Source organism: Ammospiza caudacuta, chromosome 20 (assembly GCF_027887145.1).
Source record: "Ammospiza caudacuta isolate bAmmCau1 chromosome 20, bAmmCau1.pri, whole genome shotgun sequence".
Taxonomy (NCBI): Eukaryota; Metazoa; Chordata; class Aves; order Passeriformes; family Passerellidae; genus Ammospiza; species Ammospiza caudacuta.
Window position 1 is genome coordinate 10,259,619 of NC_080612.1, and position 22,428 is coordinate 10,282,046.

The 22,428-nt window shown below is 40.2% G+C and overlaps 1 long non-coding RNA gene across 1 annotated transcript; it reads left to right on the top strand.

Moving 5' to 3' along the window:
* The first annotated feature begins 164 nt into the window (after positions 1 to 164).
* Positions 165 to 3,063, top strand: LOC131566626 (uncharacterized). Its single transcript, XR_009275565.1, has 3 exons — positions 165 to 189; positions 925 to 1,000; positions 2,287 to 3,063. It is a non-coding gene; the product is annotated as an uncharacterized LOC131566626 (long non-coding RNA).
* Positions 3,064 to 22,428: the final 19,365 nt, after the last annotated feature.

The following is a 22,428-nucleotide window of genomic DNA, read 5'->3' on the forward strand; positions in this document are numbered from 1 at the left end:
TTGAATACAGCAATGCTGTGGGGTCAGTAAGCCCTGGAGAAGGAAAGGATGGGCCCTTAGATGTAGAAGTTATGAAGTGGAAAATTAAGTGTTTGGAAGAGTTAAGTGGCCTGGTGTTCAGTGCCACCATCTAACAAATATTCTCTTTTATTTTCAAGGAAGTAGCTGAAAACTCTGTGTCTCTTGGAGGTAGGTTTTGAGGAGGCAATTTGGTCTACTTTTATGATGTTTTTGGAAACTGTGCCTAGAATTTCCCGACTGGAAAGTTCAGGTCACATATCCTCTGCATTTTGCTTGGGCTGTGGCTGATGGATTGGAAGAAACCTGCGCTGGTTATTACAAATATACTAAAGTATTAAACATACTCCTGTTCCTGTAGGCCCTCTGAACTCAGAAGACCTTTCTCATTTGTGTAATTTTTCTTTCTAATTATCTCAATACTGCTCAGTAACAGCACCAATGCAGATTTCAGATGCCTGGCAGGAAGCACTCAAAAAATATTATGGCCATGTCCCCATCCTTCCAAGGATAACACAAACCTGTTGTGTTTGGCTTCTGCTGTGCCATATTGTTCATTCTCCCACTCTTTGCTCAGTCACTCACTCACATCATGTTTGGATTATGGAGGACAATGTGAAAAAAGTCTTAATTTGCTTCTCAAATCAGGGAGAGCAATTATAAATCTTTTATTTTTAAACAGTGTTTTATGATTGGAAATTATGCATGCCTTCTGTACATCGCTTGGAAGGGTATAAATATAAAAGATTTGTTCAGCTGTTTCTTTTTTGTAATTATAAAATGCATTAAAGTACAAATGTAGCTTTAAATCCACGTTGTTCTCAAACTGTTTCTCATTGCCACATGCACTGAAAATATGAAATTAGTTCGTGGCAGCTTATTAATCAATGGTGTTTGTTCATGCAGGTCACTTGCTGATTTATCTCCAATTCACAGCTCATTAGAAGGTGTGTAACTCTTCAGAGATGTTGTTATTTAACAGGTATGTTTTCCTAGTGCCATTAATGACCTCTGGATTTAGTAACTCCTGACACAGGAGAGATTTGGGAGATTATTCACAGAAAATTGGAAGTCTTTTCCCATGGGCATTGGGCACATTAGGTCATGGAATACCTGGTGATAAATTTACCAATCTGTGTTTGGATTCTACTCCCAGGACACCAATAAATTTCAGAGTGCCCAGGCACATTTTCAGGTGTTTATACACTCAGAAGTGTCCCAGACTTTCTCATCCTCCCAGGAACAGGTGGTACCTCCTTAATTGGTGCAATTAGCACTTTCCATCAGTGTGTACCTGCTCTTCCTGGGGTTGTTCAGTGCATGAAAACTTTGGAACAAACTCTGATCCTTGTGGAGCTCTGCCTGGGATGCCCTGGCAGCTCAGTATTGACCTCTGCAGCAACAGTTCCTCCCTCCTAGAAGTTGCTGAGAGCTTGTTTTATGGGCAGAAATATTAGAAGAATATGTTTTGTGTCCTAAAGGAACTCTGCAGAAAACTGAGCAGGTTAAGGGATTACCATCTTCACCTTTTGTGTCACCTTTTTTCATCAGAGGGAGCTGGTGCTTTAAAATGAGGTGTGCAGCATCATCTGGGGTGGAATTTAAAGGAGTTGATCTCAGATACAGGGAAAGCAATTTTAGTTAATGATATGATAAAAAAATGGGCTTTTTGGTGAGAGTCTGTAGGATAGCAGAATGTCCTGAATATTCAAAGGCTTTATTGGTTTGTCTTCATTTTACCCAAAATGCTGCTTGAGCATGGAAGACTTCTGCAAAATTAAGAGAGTTTAGTTTAAACTGTTTGAAGGATTTGAAAGTCCTGCCAAGAGGCTCAAATAACCTTTAAAATCCAAATGTTTCCTGAGCTTTGAGTGCTCCATCTTTTCAAAACTGGCTCCTGCAACTCTACAAGCCCTGACTTCAGTTTGTGTTTTGAGCCCAAGCAAACAGCTCCTGTATCCGAGACAGTGAAGAACAGCCCTGAGGTGGTGGCTGAGTTTCACTGCTGAACCCCGATCCTCCAGGCTTTGTCAAGGAGACTCGTGAGGAATTCGAAGCAGATATTTTTGTGTTGCAATGACATCACCCCGTTCCCTGAGGTTTCCAGAAATCTTACAAGCCCTCTGTGTAGGGCAGCCTGCTCATTCCTGTGAAGTCATTCTAAACTGAGGGTAATTCCTCTGCAGTGCTCTCATGTCATTGTTCCAAAGCTGAATTAGATCCCGGAGTCTTGTTTTATTTTTTTTTTTTTTTTTTTTTTTTTTTTAGGCGAAGATAAAGCCTTGAATGAGAATCAGCCGGCGGAGCCACAAAGGACAGCTGCAGTTTTTGCTCCCTGCACAGGAGGGTGCTCAGCCTCTGTCTTTATCTGCAGGCAGGAGCAGCTCCCGTGCTCATCAGGACCAGGTGGAGAAGCCGTTTCCTGAACCGCCTTTTCTTGTAGTGACACTGGGGGATCTGTTCAATCCAGTGACTCAGAAATTATTCAGATGTGCAGGAATTTCGGGAGGTGTGTGGTAATTGCTGCTCTTAGGGCATTACGGAGGTATTTAGGTCAGAAGATGTAATGATCATGACGTGGGTATTCTCTAATGGGTGTCCTTAAAGGTGCCAGAATTTTCAACAGGATCTTTGAAGTTTCTCAGAATTAGGGGTTTTTTTCTCGTCTAATTTGCTCATCTGAACGTGTGAATCCCCGTGTGGATCGTTCAATTGTACAATGAATTCTCATGTGTGTAAACATGAGGGGATTTACCAGGAAGGAGTAGATGGGTTTGTTAATTTATATTCCATTTGTAGTACCTGCTAGTAGTTATAATATCCTTAATTATTCTGTATTTTCCTTGTTAAATCAAAGAACATCCTGAGTTGGGAGGGACCCACTGGGATCGTCCAAGTCCCACTCCTGGCCCTGCACAGGACAGCCCTGGCAATGCCACCATGTGTGTGATACACAGTACATTTCATGTTCCAAACCCAAATTAATCTCCTACCATAACCCATAAAATGGAATTTGACTCTCTGTTTACCTTTTCAGGGATCAAAGAGGGGTCCTGGATGTTGTTGTCTGGTCAGGTTTTAGTCAAGTGAGTTTTCTGTCTGAAAGCAATTTGTCAAACCTGTGTGTTGTACAATATTGCAGCCCTCTGGGTGCACATCCAATTTAGTCACTGAGGAAAGACAGTTTTGTTTTTAAAAAGCAGATGTCTGGAAAAGGAAATATCTCCTTTCAGACCTTTTGGAATAAATGCAAACCCAGAAATGTAGTAGACAAAATCTTGTTTGCTGTGGTGAAAGGGATTCATCCCTTTAACATCAGGACATAAATATTTGCTTCATTTCAGTCAATATTTACCTCACAGGTCAATAAAACTTGTTTTGCACTTCACAGAGTTAATATTTACTTGCTGTTTTTAGCTTGGTGACAATATTTTAAATTCTCTTAAGGATGTGGGGGCCTTTTCTACTTCTCTAACAAAAGATTTTGTTTTACCAGAGGTGTGTTCGTTTATTAGGAGGTGTTATCCATGAATCAGACCATGTTTGTCATGTAATTAGATCATCCAGATTATGCCTATAACACTTTACAAGTATGAAAAGGATTTTTTTTTGCTTGAAGTTGACTAAACATCTTACCAAATTTAAAAGTAATTGCTGTGTCTGTAAAATCAGGCTGTAAAACTTAAGACAGAGGCGTTAATTTAGAAGGTAGAGTGAAATTAAAGTACTCCTTACTCTGAAAATTATTTTTGTTTTGGAAAGCAACCACTAACTTGAACTTTTGTTTCTGTTCAGCCAAAGCACAGTGGCCAGGCTTGTCTGGTTTAGGAGGAAATGCAGAGATGAATTTTAGAGATGAATTTTTGACCAGACCACGTTTGCAATCTACAAGTTCATTTCCACAGAAGAACTTCCCCTGTGCCTTCCGTGTTTCTGTCCCAGCTCTGTCAGTAGCTGGGTGCTGTTTGCAGTGCTGAGGTGCATTGGAAGCTGATCCTTGGCTTTCCCCCTGCCCCAGCCTTTGTCTGCAGCCGTGGGTGAGGGCAGGCCCAGCTCCTGTGCCTGCTCCAGGGAGATAACGGGGTGCTTGTTGACCACGGCTGTTATCTCCCTGCCATGTGCCCCGCTCCTGCCTGCTCTGCTCAACCCCAGCCCTCAGCAGCTTGTTTACATTTCTGTCACAAAAAAAGAGACCCCAAACATCTCCTCAGAATGGGGGTTTTGTGATTGATACAATCAGAGATGAGGGTGAGGTTATTTAATGGAAGTCTTGAGTTGAACTAAAATCTCTGAGCTAAATCACAGCACACCCATATCCTTCAAGCTGTCAAACAAAACATCTGGTTATGATAATCATTATCTTAATTGAAGAGTTCTAGCTCATGCCATGCTTTTCTTCATTAATGGAGAGAATTAATGAAAGAATACTTAGGAAAGTACTTAACTATTTAACTAAGAGCTACTTCTGAAGTGAAACACTGCTGAAGGAATACTGGAATTCATCTTAGCCTCCTAGATAAACTTCCTCCTGATGAACTTCACCAAGTTAACCATTTTTCAGCCTCCAATGCTGCAGTACAAATGTGCTTCCTTAAATCTGGCTTGCTTGCAGACAGAGTCTGACACACTGGATTTAGTACAGCTGCAGAATTAACATTCAGAACTCCCATGCTGCACAGTTTCCCCACGTGTTACATAAAAATGCTGTGCAGTTCCTCTCTCCAAAGCTCCTCTCTCAGGGCTTTAGCTGCCTGTTTGCCTCCCTTTGGTTGCTGTTTTCATTTATACAAATCCAATTTTACACACTCACCCCAATTACTGTTCATTGGGAGATAAATATTGTAAATTGATAATTCTGCCAATATTGGCTTAACATTCAAGGTGTGACAGCTTCAGAACATATTTTGAAGGTTTGTTGTGTTGCAGGTGAGGGGAGGAAATGTGGTTTTCTTTGAACACCTGAGCTGTAGAGCTGTGATGGTTTGGATGTTGTTGAGTTTCAACATCCACAGTTTGGGATCCATCTCTATCTTGTTTAATCCTTCAAGGTAGAGAATGGCTTAAATTCCATCCCCAAATTTTCAGAGTTTGTCATCCAGAGACTGAATTTAATTCTGGAAGGTTTTGGGGGAAATAACTGATTTGATTTTGAGAGTAGATGGATTTTAAAGTAAAATTTAGGTAAATACCATCAGGAATATCTCCTCCTCCTCCTCCTCCTCCTCCATGACTTTTCATGGCAGAAGTAATTCTGTTATTTTTGTATTCTAAAGAAATATTTCCTAACCTTTATTTTACAAAATTCCTTTTTAGCAACCAACTAAATTTTTTGACTTTCATCAGTTTTTCAGCCCAGATTTGGAAATCATTCCTTCCCTGTTTATCCTAATGGTCCTTCCCCTGCAGGAGAATCCAATGGAGTCAGCAGTGAAGGATGGACTGGGAGCAGTGTGAAATTCTTGTTGCTGTTGTTGCATCTCCTGACAGGAGAGCAGAGCCACAGAGGAGGAAACAGCATCAACATTCTTCATAAAGCAGAGAAAATAGGTGCAGGCAAATCCTTTAAATTGAACTCTAATGAAATTATTGTTTATGGCCCAGCTTCTCCCTTCCATCCAGAATCTGTCATTTAGGTGATTGGGCCAGCAGGTGCAAACATAATTGAATTCAGGGAAATAAATAAGGAGGGAGGCTGGGGATTGTTTGCTAAAAAGAAGACATCTAGTTTACTAATTAGGAGGATTTATAGGATGCTGCACTTAAAAAATAGATTATTATTGATAGTTCATCCTAATCATGAGAGTTACTTTATAGTTTGGGGTTTCTTCCAGCAGTAACCAGGAACAGCAGCCCCTCTGCTCTGGGCTCTGTTGTTTGCAGCTGGAAACTTTCTGAAAGGCTGCACAGAAACAATATTGTCAATTTAGAGAGGAGGTAGCAAAAAATGTGTGTTACATCTGTCTTTGAATTAGTTACTCAGAGGAAAAAAGGTGGAATTGTTTTTAATGATAAGAGCATAAAAAGTTATGGGACTGTAGCAAACTAAGATGGAAATTGCTTTTGATATTCTCATCTAAAGGTATTTTAATGGAAGTCAGAGGTAGATATTAAACTAAAATATTTGTCAGTGGACACTGCTGAAGTGCAAGTTAAATATTTTTAAATTTCATTTATTTTAAAGGCAGTAGTGCTGATAACACTGGCACTTAGGTCAATATCATTTCTCATTAAAGTTCTTTTAACACTCACAGCTTTATCAGTTACCAGCGAGCTCATCACAGCAGCCAGGTATGAATTCCACATTTGCCTTTATCTAATTCATTTCTCCATCCTGCACTTCAATAATTTGAATCTGAAGTATATCAGGAAAACAGAGTTGTTTTCTTCTCTTGGAGAGCTCAAGCAGAACTATTCCTCACAAAGAGGAGCAAACAGCCAGGCTGAATTACCATGGAGGATGCTGCAGCTGAGCTTGTAAATATTATTTTGATAGACTTACATTTCCTTCTGAAAGGAAAGAGCATTAAGGAATATTTTGAAAATATAGAAAGGGAATAATAGAAAATAAACCCAAAACCAGTAAGATGAATTTGGCTCACCAGCCTTTTTGCCATTTCATGTCTATCATTCATTTTTGAGATGTATCAGTTATATCAAGCTGAGGCCAGTTCAGTTTTATGTGCCTGTAAAATGGAGTGGATTCACCAGGATCTGGCCCATTCTCTTCTGTCACCTCATATTTCTGTTACTGGGTCTGTACATTCTATTTTAACAGTTTGGAGAAAAAGAAATGGAAATTTCTAAGTAAATATTTTTACATTCAGTTACTCCATAGAGCTTCTGTATTGTGTATTGCTCCAAGTAGTTCATCATGATGAAATGCAATGCTGAAGTAAAAGAGTTAATTAAAATTTAGATTGGAAATTGAAATACCAAATGGATCCAATCTGAGAGTTATGATTTCAGGTTTTCTTGTGCCCAGCAACAAATAAATGAATACCCAAGGAGTGGGACAGCCATGCACTCAGCAGGAGCTATGGAATAAAGAATCTTTAATACAGAAATGTGCACTTTGCTTTTGGCAGGGCTGTTCTGAGAAGGGCTTTATAATGCCCCAGGAGACTGGATTGTTCTGGATTTGGGAGGAACCAGCAGGTCTAGAGGTGTGAGGATGTATTTGCCATTCCTCAGCTGCCTCAGGAGGTGCAGAACTTTGCTCCTACACTTCCCTCTGGGTGCAGGCTGATGTGTCCCATGGACAATCCAGCTTAGTGTAAAAATGACTTCATTTTGCTTCTGATTTAATTGCAAAATCATTCAGCATTCGTGTGTTTTCTCTGTGAGTAATCCAAATTTAGATTTCACTGTTGGTGCTACCTGGGTTTTTTTGTGTGTTTGTGTTTAATGCAGCTGAAAGTTATTATGTAAAATGGGTAAATTGGAGTCTTTAAAGGAGCTGCCAACTTGCATTTGCCTGAGTTACTTCAGCAGTGGAGAGCAGAGGAAGAATTCCAGACACGTCATCCTGATTTCACAAGTCTGCAGAGATCTCAGAGTGGCCTTACCCATCTGTGTGAGTAGTGAATAACTCTGTGCTTGTGTTCCTCACGTGTGTGCTGCAGCCATGGCACCCATGGCACCCACAGCTCCTCTGGCTGGGCAGACTGGCCATGCCCTGGTGGCACAGCAGAGTCCTCAGGGTGGGCACAAATGGGCACTGGCACCCAGAATCGCCCTGCAGTGATTGATTCACCCTGCAGGACTTCCTCTCTGACCTTCCCCCAAAACACAAAAATTGCCATCTGAACATTCCTGCTTCTCTGCTCAGGGACAACATTTAGCTCATGTTTAAAGTGTTCCTCCCAAAACTTGACATTTTTCTGTGTTCACTCAGCCTGAAGTGACAAAAGATGGGAAGGAGAGGAGAATGGGAAGGGAGACTTTACTTGCTCTAACCTTGGCTTCCATACAGAGAAAGCCACCCTTGTGTCTGGGCTTCCACACCAAGGCACCAGCCTGGCCAGGGATGTTGTTCCCAGCTCCCTGCTCTGAGCTTTGTTGTTCAGTTTTGTCCCTGGCACTGTGGGACAGATTTCCCCTGCTCCAGAGTCCCCTCAGCACACACAAATTCACCTTTCAGCTGGGCCCTACAAATCAAACCCTCCTCGTGGAGCAAACCCACATTCCCTTCCTTGTTTTCACACTCTGTACCCATGAAGGGTCCTCCTGGATCAGTTCTAAAGGGATAATTGTACTACTTAAATATTAAACAACCAAGTTCTTTTTTTATTGTTAAACCAATATTAAAGTAGGACAAAGCTGATTTACAGTTTATGGCAGTGTATTCCAGAGTTGGTGTTGCAGCTGATGTCCTGCTCCAGCAATATTGGCACTGCCAGGAGGCACAGAAATGGAAATTTTAATCAAAAAAACTTTATTTGAGATCCACTTCAGTTCAATGATAAGTTAATCTTGCCCTGTGAACTCCCAGGCTGTTAAAAAGGGCAAATGGCTGCAGTGTCCTCTGAACAATTCAAACCCTATTTTTCATCAGGAGATGATTCCAGTGCCCTGGAATTGGAAGTTGGGTGTCTTTTCCTCACAGATTGTTATTTAATCACTATATATTAGCTTTCATTGCCCTTTTGATAGATTTAGGCTCATAAACTTCTCGTTGACTAGATTGAATTTACCACGATGTTGTTACTTTTTATGAAGAGAATGAATCAATAGCAGATCTGTTGGTTTGCACTGAATTGTTTATTTTAAGGGATGTTTAAACTTTACTGAGAGAAAATGGAAGGGCTGATGCCCAGTTCTCCTCTTTAATACTCAATATTTGGTAACTCTGAGCACAACCAGCAAGTGCTGCACACACTGTCCAGAGATCCAGGGCCAATAATATTTCCTAACATTCTTTGAAATGTAAAATATTTTGCAGTATTCCAAATTTATGGCATTTAATACTTGCAAATTACTTTATTGTTGTAATAGAAGGTTTTTGTTTCATTACTAGGGAATATTCCAGAATATAACTGTTTTTTTCACTGAAAATAGTGACTTTGTCTTAAGAATGTGTCTGATATCTGCATATATACACACACACACACATATACATATGAGGAAATTAATCTGTACAAACCACTTGGCTTCATCTATGAATTTGAAGCACAGTATTAAGAAATAACACTATTCACTTTATCATTGAATTTTAGGGATTCTTGCTTTTTATTTTTTTTGCTCTTTGTTTAATAATAATTACAACAATCTATTAATCAAGTTCTACATAGACAAGTGCAAAACTGTGCCTAGTTGATCTAAAAACTTGGGAATTCTTACATCAGTGTAATCAGGTGATAACAGCCCAGAGTTTGTGCTTGCTGAGGGATTTATTTGGATTCACTGTTGCCTCCATGAGCTCCCTCCCCCCTTTTTTATGCATCTTTATTTTTGTATTAAGTGGTTAATTAAATCTGGTCAGGTTAACCTTTTTTGATGATTAGAAGTAGGAATCTCAGGCACTGGAAAGCAAATCATTTTGGGTGGAACATCTTGTTCTTGTTGGAATAATTATCTTTGTTTACATTCACACATCATTGCTGCCTTGAACCAGACATCTTTGGGGAAAGAGGGGCAGTGCCCAGAGCAGGTTTCAGAAATTATAAATGTACAGAAATTATAAAGGAGAAACATTTCCCTTCCTTCTCCTCTATGAGCAAAACAGGGAAACAGTTTGGATTAATAATCCAGAATTCCAAGTATTCACAAAGAGCTGTAATTTGTTGTCAAATAACTTTTAAGAGCCAAACCTCCAGGCTGCCCAGCTGAACTGAGTGCTGCTTCCTCACTGAGAATTCTTCAGCAGCAGCATTCCAATATTTTCCTGGTGGAGTATTTGTCATTCTTTTCCAATTATTCCTGTTATTATTTTGTAACTCTATTTGTCTTTGTTCTGTGGCCTGTTCTTTTTTGAGTGCTAGTGAAAGCCTCTTGGCATTTTCCCTGTCCTTCTCCTTGGTTTGAGATTTACTGCCAACTCCTCTTCCCTAAAGCCTTTTTTTCCCTTTTTCTCCATGCAATGGGATCTTACCTCCATAAAACTTTTGCTTTTATTGGTCATGGAGGAGTGATTTTATCCCAGAAAAATTCTTCAGCCATCAAGGTGGGAAAGAGCAGAAGGAGAGATGCCAAAGTGACCTCCTGGCTGATTTTCTGGTTCTTCTTTGGAAGAATTTGACAGCTCAGTCAAAAGATGTTCATTCTGAGGATTATTTTATTTTGAACATGACAATTTTTTAATGAACTGTTGCTTCTCTGGGGCCAAATAGTGGGATCATAGGAGATCTGTAAGGCCCAGGAAGAGGGATAGTAGGAAATTAGAGAAGAAACAGAGTAAAACCACAAAAGATTTCTTGGTACCACTATAAACCCATCATATATCTGTGTGAATTCTCTCTGCCTCAAAAAGGAGATGTTAAAAGAGCAAAAGCTGTAGAGAAGGACAAAATCAGAGATAAGGCAGGTGTGGGGAAGGTGAGCTGTGTTCCCATGTTCCTTCTACAAAGGCCTCCAAGTCATTTAAAGCTGTAACTTTCCTTTATGCAATTCCTTTTCTGATTAAAATGGTCTTCTGTAAGTGATTCTGTGATACATATAAATATTATGGTTATCAGTCTTCACAGTTAAAATAAGGCTTTTTTCTTTGGCAGGAGGAAGGCTATACATGCAAATTCACATTCCTGAAGCATTCCCACTAACTCTGCCCTTCTGTTCTGGCAGAATGAGGAAAAACTGTGGGGTTTGTATTTCCTTTTATTTGTTTCTTTATGTATCCTGTGCTCTCTGATTCTCACTTATTTCTTATTTCATTATCTTTCCTGTTCTTTTTCTTTTTTGTGGCTACACTTGTGGCTGCATTTTTTCTTTTATTTGTTTGCTTTGCCTTGGACTTTCTCCTAAATCCTCGTTTTCTTTTCAGCCAGACCTGGATAAACACACTGAAGCATCATTTTTCTCTCCTTCCATTTCTACTTCCCTTCCTCTTCTACTTCCATATCTTTTCCCCTTTATTATAATTTTCTCCTTAGCATTTTTTGATGTTTTTCTTTCCCATGAATTTTCCTCTCCTTCTTTTGATATTTTATACTTTACCTCAGTGGAGGCTCAACAAAGATTTGGACATTTTTTCCTTAATAGTGCAAAACTGGATAGGAAACCACCTTAAAAATGTGTGGGACAAACTCTGTCCTAACTGTCCTGTGGCATGAGGATGTCTGGGAGCAAATAAATTCCTGTTTAGCAAATTTCACTTCTCCTAAAAATTCAGGCTCCATCCTTCCAGCTGGAAACTGGATCATAGAATGGGTTATTACAAGCTGTTAAAATGTGAGACTGAGGAGGGGGAATAGGCTGAAGTTATTCCATGGATTGTTCTGTTCTTTGTGGGAGGCTGTTAAAATAAAGCAACAGTATAAAAGATGAATTATACAATTTAATGTAAAGCTGTTGGAAGCCATTAGGATATTTATTCCTTGATTGTCTAACATTTGTGTACTTTTTTACAAAGTTTTACATTTTTTGGTTCTTTCCGAACATTATGAAAATTGTACTGAGAGGAGTAAATTCATCTGCATAAAATTGACTGCAAAGAGCAATTAGTCCTTCATTAATATGCAAATTTGGTCCAGTGCAGATTCATCTATATATGAGGCTTAAATATGCAAGTCAGTCTTGCTGTGCAAGAAGCCCAGATGCTTTTATTTACTTTGAAATTGAGGGATTTGGTTAATGATGTTGTTGACAGGAAAACTTGAATAAATTTGATGATCACCATCTTTCATATTAGACGAGGCCCATGGAAAAAAATTACCGAGTAAAATACCAATTTTATTTGGTAATTTCCTATTACCAATCTTGTAATAAAATGTAAGATAGAAAGTAATAGAGTTAGATTTCCTAATGTAGTTATCCTGAGACTTAAACTGCTCCCCAAAGATGAAGCCATTTTTCTTAAACTTTGTTTTTCCAGAGGGTAAAGACATCTCCATAAGCTGTATGAATAACACACTGCCTGGAGATTTAATATTGGTAACTTGGTTCTGTGACTTGGTGCAGTTGGTGAGAGGATGTGAGCCTGGGAATGAAGAAGCAGGAGCTTTGGAAATGGTTCTTTGTCATCTTCCATGATTTATTTGTAGGATCTTCTCAAGAATTAGTGTTGAGGCCTTTGCCCTGAACCTGTGGAACACCCTGGAATCTGTCTGAACACACAGCCAATTCTATTTGGATCACCCAAGCTCCTTAATAAACAGTTTCTTTAATATCTTTAAATCTCTACAGCCCTTGGCAATGATACTTTCTTCCTGCTGGCACCATAGGCTGGCTCAGAGAAGCAGGGTTTTCCTCCCCAGTAAATCCAAGCTGTGGTGTGTCTCACCTCTCTCCTCTTTTCCTGCCCCACAGTTCCTTTGGCACAGCCAGGGTTCATTGCCCTGGTTTTGTCCAGCATCCATCACTCAGCCAGGAATGGGAGCAGCTCCTTTGCACTGTTCAGTCTTGATTCACCTGCAAGATCCCACAGGTTTCTCCTCCTCATGTTTCTTCCTTTTTTCTTTCTCTGCAGTTCCCTCAGCCCTAAATTTAGCTTTGGCTTAAGCAAAACTGGTCTTTGACTTCAATCATGCCCATTTTTTCCTGGTCTTCTGTCTTGCCTGAGTGAGGCATTGGCACTTCCAAAAGAGCAGAGAAATGTGGTTTAAATGGACTGAGCTGTGGGGTAATTTATAAAGCTCTGGTTGTAACTACCTGAGGACAAATTAATAGATGAGACCATTTGATTCCTCTGACTTCCTGGCACAGCTGGTTGGGATATAAATCCTCACAACAGTTGGTTCCCAAATCCTTCATGTGCTGCACCAGGCAAAAAGTTTCTATGACCATGTTCATTTCCCAAAATTGTTCATGCGGTCTTGCAGGTGAATGCAAGAGCAGGAAAATGAAGATGGAATTGAGAGTCTGGGGGGAACAGAGGTGAGGTCTGATAGCCTTGTAAAGGCTCTGGTTATCCTACAGGGGAATCTGTGGTTTTTACCATCAGAATGAGGCACTGACAGTGTCAGAAGGGAGTTTATTTGCAGTACTGAATAGTTTAGGAGGTGATAAATTGATTAAAAGGTGAAACCTTAAAAACCACACTATCTGCTGAGACTTAAATAGCCTTTACCTGTGAGAACACAGAACTGTTGGGCAGTTTCTGGTATTTTTCAGCACCATCCACAGCAATCTTGGCTTTCTAATCTTGCTCCCAAAAGAGGAAAATATTAATTTTGAAGTGTATAAACAACAGGCATCTCAGCACAACCTGAGGTTGTCTCCTATCAACTATGTAATCTTTATATTCTAGATTAATAAACACTTCAGCCTTGGAGTTTATTAGTCCAAAATATATTTATTACCTCATAAATTCAAACCCCCTCCAGTTACCATCTAATTAAACTGCAGCGCTGTGCATGCTATCTTTGGGGATGTATTAATAATGGAATTATCTTGTGAAACAGTAATTACATACTTTGTGCATTCTTTGCCACACTCTTTCTTCAGTGTCTGTGTGATGAGTGGGGCACACAGTGCTCCATTGTTTGGAGCTCCTCCAAAGTCTCTGTGTATCCAAAGATAAGCAGATTTTTTTTTTCCCTCTTAGTAGAAGAGGGAGAAAAGTTTGTGCATTTTTTGTACTCAGGAAAGAGCAATAGCACCAGCCTAGGAACAGTTATGAAACACGATTGTGCAAGTGATTTTAGCTCTTGCTTTCTCCTCACTCTTTGAGGAGATTACTCTCAGGAGTAAAAGCTCCTTGCAGGATTTGTTTTGTTTTTACTGCAGCTGCCAAAAGGTGAAGACAACCACTTTATCTGCAGGAGAATATTCATTTATGGCACTTCACTGGTGATACAGGTTTGAAATGGGAAAATGGGCTTAAAGCCTTCTTCAGGAGAGATTTACTCTCAGCTTTCTCCAGTGGTAAGTGTACTTGCTGTATTCTGATTTATAAATGTATTATTGACTCTGTGCTTTTGCTTTATAAGGTTGTCCCCCACCTTCTGCTCTGGATAATTTGTATTGACAAGAATTCTTGTGCTCATTTTTCCTCCCTTACTGCAGAATTGGGTGTCTGAATCCTGCCTGGTGTTCCCTCCCTGCATGGAGAGAGGCACGGGAGGCAACACCTTTTGCACATAACTTCCCTGCAGTTTTGAAGTGCCTTATCTCTAGTTCAAGTACATCTGTTGAGCAACAGTGGGAGTGTGTGATTCCTGTTGACACAGGCTCTGCTCTACCTGACAGGAGAGGGGTTGATTGTCCCTTGTGCTCCCTTGTGGCTTTAGGATCCCTGTGCTGTGTTCTCCTGCCTTTGGTTTGTTCCCTGCAGTTGCTGTGCAGGGTCTGCAGGAGAGGAAGGGCACTTCCCACCAATTTCCTCCCTGAATCTTTCAGATCTTCCCAGCACAAGTTTTGCCTTCTCCCTGGTTTTCTGCTCCACAGGTCCTGATGTCTGATGCCAAATACAAAACTGAGTAGTGGTCCCTCACTTCACACAAAGGGGTTTGATTGAACTTCCAGCTGCAGCTCCATCTCCACTCCTGTCTTGTGATTGCAACTTCGTGTTTTACTTGCATTTTGCACTCATTCAGGGGCCAAGTTTTCAAGCCTTCCAGACTTTGACTTGTTTGATTTCACTGCAGAATCCTGCAAGGATTCTGTCAACAGCCAGGCCAATGTGTCTGAAAACACATGGCATTTCCAGTACCTAAAGCCTGGTCAGGTGTGAGTATCTCAGTAGTAAGAGTGACTCAAACTTGTAGCTTTGATTTTCAATAAGACACTATTTGCTTTATCCAGTAATTTTCATCTGCCAGCACTCAGTTATTTAAATCAGACTGTTTTCATGGATGAATGTTATTCTTTGGGAATAAAGAATGCCTGACAAGCTTCTGTAGTTCAGTGAATAGATTTTTGTAAACCACGTAATGAAATGTAATTATTGTATGATATATGTTTTACAGAATCTCAAATGCCTTTATCAGCCCAGTGTCTTGGAATTCACCTTCTGAGACTGAACATCTTGTGCTTGGTGTCTTCATAAAAATGGGGCTTATCCCACTGTGTTACCACAGTGCAGAATGGAACAGTTTCCATTGTAATGAAGAGCAAACATCTGCAAAGAATAATTATATTTATGCCATATTGCTCAAACACACATTATTATTATTACAGCTCAGGATTAATTACTGGTTTGTCAAAACCTGCTGATCTCAAAACTTTTGGTTGTCTTATATTTCCTGTGGCTGTTGATGAAAAGATGGAAAAGATGCTCTGTGTGTCCCCAGAATGGTCCCAGGTTTTGTCTTGCCTGTTCTGTCACTCTGGGTTTTTGTGCCTGGTGTCTGATTTGGAAACTTTCAAACCAGACACCTTTCTGCTCTGTTTTTCCTGATGTGAATAAATTCACTGCAGAGCAAGAGATGTTTGTTGCCAAGCAATTGCTTCAGATGAAACATACAGAAGGGTAATATTTTAGTCTGATTTTTTTTTTGTTTTTGTTTTTTTGTTTTTGTTTTTTTGCTACAGGCATGAATCTGAAGATGAATTCTGGGAATTTAAGGAAGGAAAAAGACAGGGCTTTTATTTCTTAAATTTTTTCCTTGTCTTCTGTATTTGCAGTGATTGCTTTGAGTCTGTAAGGTCATCATGGTTGAAGGCATGAGGATGAGGACATCAAAGCCTTTGCCCACTTATGACAATTACTCTGGAGACAAACACAGCTCAGGAGACAAATGTTATGAGCTACCTGTAAGTTCTGGTTCACAAAACAGATGAGAATCCAGAGATACTCCTGAACTTGGAAATGAAATTTATTCTCAAGGTAATGGTTGAGCTCATTATCTGCTGCTCTTTCTAAATGTGAGGTAAGGAGAGCAATGCCCATATATTCTGTCTATAACAGCTGACATGTTTTTTGCATTCCTGTGTTTGCCTAAGAAGTCATGGATAATCAATTTGATGTGCAAAATAAACTGCATGGATGAATTCTGATACATATCACTTGCCATGGCTGTGCTGTTAGGAGAGGCAAAAACTTCCAGGAAGGAAACAGCAAGGAAAAATCTGCCTGATAATTTTCTCATCAGTTTTTCTCCAAGGACATATCTGTAGGTGGATTCTATAGACAGTGTTTGGGTATTTTTCCCCCCTTGAGTGGCTGGTTCTGTGTGTGTCAGTTATTTTCTCCTGCTGTATTAGAAATCAAAGCTAAATATCACTTCTGGATAAATATATCTATATTTATATCTCTACATCTACCTCCTATAATGCTAACTAGGAAAAACTAACCTGAAACATTTCATTTTCAGCCTTTCTTATTATTTAAATATATATTCTAAATTATTTTTAAAATTCCCCACATGCATTACAAATAACTTCCCATCTGATTGGGAAACAGAATAGGCAGGAACCAGCAGCAGACAGATGTGATTATAAAAGATGTTCTGTTTGTTATAATGAGACTTATGGTCTTAATAAACTCTTAGAATGTTTTTAACACAACCAAATTAAGTAAGTTTAAAATCTGATTTTCTAAATCTAACCCTATCAGATCACTTTTTGCCTTATTTTTGAGGATACTCCACCTCGAATTTTTCTTAGATTTAGAGAATTTCTCACAAAATAAAGTTCCAGCAGAGAAAAAAGGGAAATTTGTACAGATAAAAAAGCATGAATAACAATCCTGATCAAGTGGAAAAAATCAATCTGTGAGCTCAGACATAGTTCCACATCAATCTCCTCCTTTCTTGGAAATCCAGATTTCCCCCAGAATATCCAGCAGCGTTACGTAGCCTGTCAGAATTTCCTCATAATATTTCATGTCCTTGTGCTGGGAAGAAACAGCTGGATATTTTGTGTCATGATGTGACCAATCCACCTCTGTTGTTGTCATTTTAATTGCTGGGGCTGTATTTTTAGGTCCTCCACAGAAGGTCTTTGTAGTGACAAGCGAACGGTTCACGCTTCGTAAGCAAACATAAAGAATGCTGCTGCTAATTGGAGAGGGAGTAATGCAGTTATGATTCCATCAACATTTAAGTTACATTGGGAAAGGACACGTTTGTTCTTGTGCCTGTGTTGCCACAGAAAATTTTACTCCAAGTGGATTTGGTGGGGAAGGTTTTGGAACAGTTTAATCCTGGAATGACAGCGATGGGGGAGATGGGAGTTAAATTGTTCTAAGCTATATCTACAGAAGAAAATCAGCATTTTATTGCTCTTGCTTTGAAATTGTAGTTATTAATTGCTGGCTTGTGAAGTAGATTGTCTGTGAAAATGGAAAGAATGGACAGCCTCAAAAAACTCCCTTTCCCCTGCCCTGAAGAACTGCAGCCACAGTGTTTCATGTGGAGGAGGACTCCTCAAAAATCACCAGTTTCCCAGAGAAAGGAGGTTCTTATTCAGTAATTCAGGTATTTTGGGTGTTTTCCCCTTTATATTCTGCCTGTTGTACCTATAGACTTCCCAATTTCTGAAAGCCTGCTGGACCTTGTGCTAAACCTTGGCTTTTTTCCTGAATTACACTTCCATGGAATACTTGGCCGTGGATTTACAGTTTCACAGTTATGTGCCCAAAGTTTTTTCGCCTTCATGCTGATTTAATTCTTTTTCTACTCCTATCTCTCTTCTCAGGTGAAGCCTCATCTTGAGCAGCCTTGGGAGGGCCAAAGGTGCTCCCTTTTCCAGTTCCCTGCCTGGGTTTTAGCAGATACCATTTTTTAGCATCTCAACAAGGAAATCACAGCAATTTCCATGGGAAGAATCCCAGAGATGACAGGGCTTCCCCCCAAAACACTGCCTGTGTAATTGCTGAAGACATTCCAAGCCCCTCTAACGAAGTGCTGTCTGCCAGTCATTCTGTTCTCCTTGCAGGACCATCTGTTGCACTTCAAATATGTAAAGGCCTCTATCATTTATTGCTCCAAACAAATCCAGGCCTTTGTCTGATGTGCTGGAGCTCCTGAATGGATTCTCAAGGTGGTTTCACAAAGGGCAGGGTGTTCCCTTTGGTTGTCCTCCTTCAGCTCAAATTTCAGAGCACAAAAATAATGATTAAACCAATATCTGGATATTTTCAATTACTTTAGAAATGAATTACAAACAATAACAACTAAAAATATCTGAAATACATTTTTATTCAGCCAGGAGGACATTGGAAGGTTTTTGCCTCTGGTGAACAAATCTTTCCATGGTAGCGGTGTCCAGATTTGATATATGCTGAGATTGGAATGAAATTTACCTCATTTTAACTAAATTAATTAGCTTATTTGTATCTGAAAATAGTGATTCAAAGGAATGGTAAAAAACAGAGTCAGCAGCTTAAAATGCTCAAGCCTTCCTTAGCACATGTCCTTTACAAGGATGTAATACTTGGTTGTACAGTCATTATTTATAGGTTAATTAGGATCCTTTCCATGAGTAAAATGAGCAAGATCAGGCATTAAAAGATGCTGGTTTTTGTTTTTCCTGCTGCAGATTTTAAAGAGGCTCTACAATCAGGTTGGAGAAGGTGAGCATTGTATTTTCACAGCAGAAAAGTTCTGTTCAGAGATTTCCAGCCAGAGAAATCCATAACAATTTCTGTCTGATTAGGGAGTGGTCCTGTCATTATCCCTTTCTCCTCTTTCCCTTCTCCTTCCTGCACAGCAGCTAATGTTCTGGTCAGAAGTAATAATATGTTAGATCTTGAATGTCAGTAGCCCCAGAGATTCTGACAAGACTATTCATGTGCATTCATATGTCTTAACCAAAGCTGACACTAAAGAGAGCAAGAATTCTCATATTCCTCTTTTTATTGCTGTGCATTAAACTCAAATCTTCTCTTGGAGACCTCTGCTAGAAATGACAAATCCACCATTAGAAAGAGGCATTTTAGCAAGGTCTAAACAAAGCAGCTGGACATCAATCTGGCACAGGGCAGAGGCTCCTGGGAGAGCTCAGAGTGCAGAGCTGAGCTCTGATTTGCACCTTCCAAATGCTGGGAGATAAATACTAATGGGAAATCACCATTCCTCCTAATCCTTCTAAATTTCAATTAAGAACTGATTTTAATTTTTTTTTTAAACTATAGGACATGTCCTTATAGGGATATTTGGATTCTGGTAACTTGAGGTTGTTTTCTGAGAAACACACACTGAGTGAATATTCTGCTCTACCTTTTACTCTGGACATATTTTACACTCACTTGTAGCATGGTGTACTGCACATGTTTGGGTAATTTTGCAGGGATCTGATGAAGTTGTTAAAGCCAGGTAGGCAATTTTGCCAGCAGTGATATTTTTAATCTTCTTTTTTTAAATGGTTTGGTAGTAGTGACTAAGGCAGACTAGGTGGCTCTGGGCAGCTCGCCATTTGTAGGTAGTTTAATTTGTTAAAAATTATCTTTCTTCCCACCCAAATCCCCTTGAAACCATTTGGAGAAGAGAAGTGTTGAAGAGTTGCCAGTAATAAGTCCTGCTGAGACCTCTGTATCCTCCTGACAGAAATGTTGGTGCCAACTGGAGACTGACTGGCACGAGTTTGAACTCTACACTACTTGATATATTTGCTTCACATGCACCAATTACAATAATTACCACCTATGCAGCTGAAGTTTAAGCACTCACTCTGCACTCCATACCTCAGGTTGTTGGCAGTATGTTCAATCCTATAATCTCAATTTTCTTGGAATAATTAAGTAGAAAAGAAATACTTCAAAAAATGAGGAGTCTGAATGGAAATCAGAGGCTGAATAATAGAGTTGTTTGTCATGTTGCTATTGTTAAGCTGCATTTATTTCTATTTCATCTTTATTTCTAAAAGGCAGCATCTTCTTTTGCCTGCAGAGATTCACCAGGAGATGCTGTAATCCATTGACTTTTACATTCAGCAGTGGAGAATCTCTTGATGTGAAGGACAAAGCAACATGAACTCCTGCTTTGTTTAGATGTTTTAAAAATATAAATATTCCTTTCAAAATAAATGCTTTGACTAGAAGAGGAAATCACCCAGCCCTTACTCCTTTTGGCTAGAAGTTTCCATGTGAAATTGTAGGGATTTAATACCTGACAATTTAATTCCTGGCAATTCCACTGGTTTAAATCTGATGCAATGGGGACCATCTCTCCCCACCCCTGGTGTCTTTCCAAGAGACTGGTTAATTTTTAAATTGGATCAGCAACATTTAAAAAAAAAAAAAATTGGTAAAGTTTCTATTACACAAAGATAAGCCTTAGACTGAGCACAAACTGACTTGCCTGTAGCTTTCCTAATATGATTGCACTGTGCAGAGTAGATACTAAAATTTATATTAGAATTTCTTTATGCAGGTTCCCTCTAGGGAGAGGAAGAGGGAAGGAAAAAGCTTCATGTGACAGATGCTAATTATGCAGCTTAATGCACTTCTGGAAGTTGCAGAGATGAGAACTCTATAAGAACCTATCTACAAAACAAAGCACATTTTCAACAGCATTTTTTCCTCAATGCTTTTTTAATCTGCCTCCTCTCTGTTTTATTTCCCAAAGAGTACAAAGGGCAGCAGTGTCTCAGGTGCAGAATTCACCAGCCATGGATGTGACTGCTCTCCATTGTGTCTTGCTGCTCTGGACATGGAATTGGGAAAGCTGCAAGGTTCTGAGCCAGGAGGAACTGGAGTTCAAAATTCCCCAATTGAAGTGTTAGCTTTCTTCCCTCTTTGGTGGATATTTTATCAGCTCCTTATCCTGGGTTTAGGTTTACTGGATGCTCTGCACTTGTGCTGGGGTGCTACAGAAGGATTTGTTGTGATGGATGTGTCAGGACTGATGAACCGGATCCCAAAATGCTTTGTGAAGAGAAGTGGGCTGAGGTCCTCAAAGCTGGAGGTGCAGCCACACCAACCCCAGTGTTAGACACTAATCCTCTCTTCCAGACACTGAGCTGTGCTCTTTGAGGGAAAAGAAATGGGAAAATTATCCTGAAATCAGTCCAGACTTGCAAGAGCCATTGTCCTGGACATCCAAATCTAACAAATCCCTTTTACCAAGGGATTCTCTTCCCTCTTAGTGACAAACCCAAACCAGCTTTCATGCGCTTAATGCAGAATCCTGCTTTCCCCGATGTCTTTCACATTTCTCCGAGGGGAGGAGTGACTCGAGAGCCTCTCCCCAGGGCCATCGGGGTGCCCAGGGACTCCCGAGGGGCCGGGGCTGGCCCTGGGCACCCAGGAATGCTCCTGGCAGCCCTGGGCTGCAGCCAGCCCGGGGAAAACCATCTGTTCCCCTTGGAAAGGGGTTTGCTTCCCCCGGAGCCCTCCCCCCGCATCCCGGCTCCGGCCCCAGCTGCCGTGCTGCCATGAGCACTGAGGGAATGAATCTCCTGCGTTTAAAAATACTCCGCTTCTATTTAGATGAAAAGAAGAATCTTGCTTGCCTACACTGGCATACAAAAATAGGCTCAGTGTGAGTAAATCTTCAAAGTTTCTCTTGGTGAATATATCTAGCCTCACTTCTTTTTTTTAACTTATCATATAAGTTTATTTATAGAGTGTCCTTCTTTCCTCCTACTCTATCAAGACATTTGCAGAAGGTTGTCGCTCGTCCTGTTCAGGAGTCCTGAAATAATTTGCAGGGCCTTTGAAACATCATCGTGTTGCATAGTTGTGATCAACGTGCTGCTGTTGCATGAACATATCATATTTTAATGTGAATGTCAGGTTAGCTGAGACATTCAGGGCTTTCTTTTACTTTAGGTGCTTTACACTGGTTTGTGTTTTCACTCGAACGCTGCAGTAAAAATTCTGCATATAGTAATTCAAAATTTTCCGTTTTACATGCAAGGCATTGCCTAGAAAATGAATGTGTAATATGAGAGGATTAGTAAGATGCATACACTTTCCAAACATCTCTTAAAAATAGCTTTCACTGTCACTGTAGCATCTTAATTCTGAATAATCTCACAGTCCTTCTGCAAATCTGTGCATGTAGTAACAGAGAAGCCACCTACTTCATCCTCTTGAACTGCACAATATGGATCCGGGCATGGATGGAAAAAAATGGGTTTGGAGTTGGGCTCTGCTTTGGCAGAGAGGCTGTCTGTGGGACTGGTGAGAGCATTAATGCTTGCATTAAATATTAAAGTCAGCTTTCACAATTCTTGCCTCTCTTTTCAAAAAGGCTCCGAGCTCCTCACTCTGGAATTTGCTCTGTGCAGATCTCGGGAATGCTCTGCCAAGGGGTGGAAGCTGTGGCAGGGGAGCCAAGGCAAGTGTTCCTGAGCTGGGGCACACTCTGTGCCCGGACTTTGGCCCAGCCTGACCAGAGGTGCCCCGGGCTGGGCACAGAATCCCAGGAT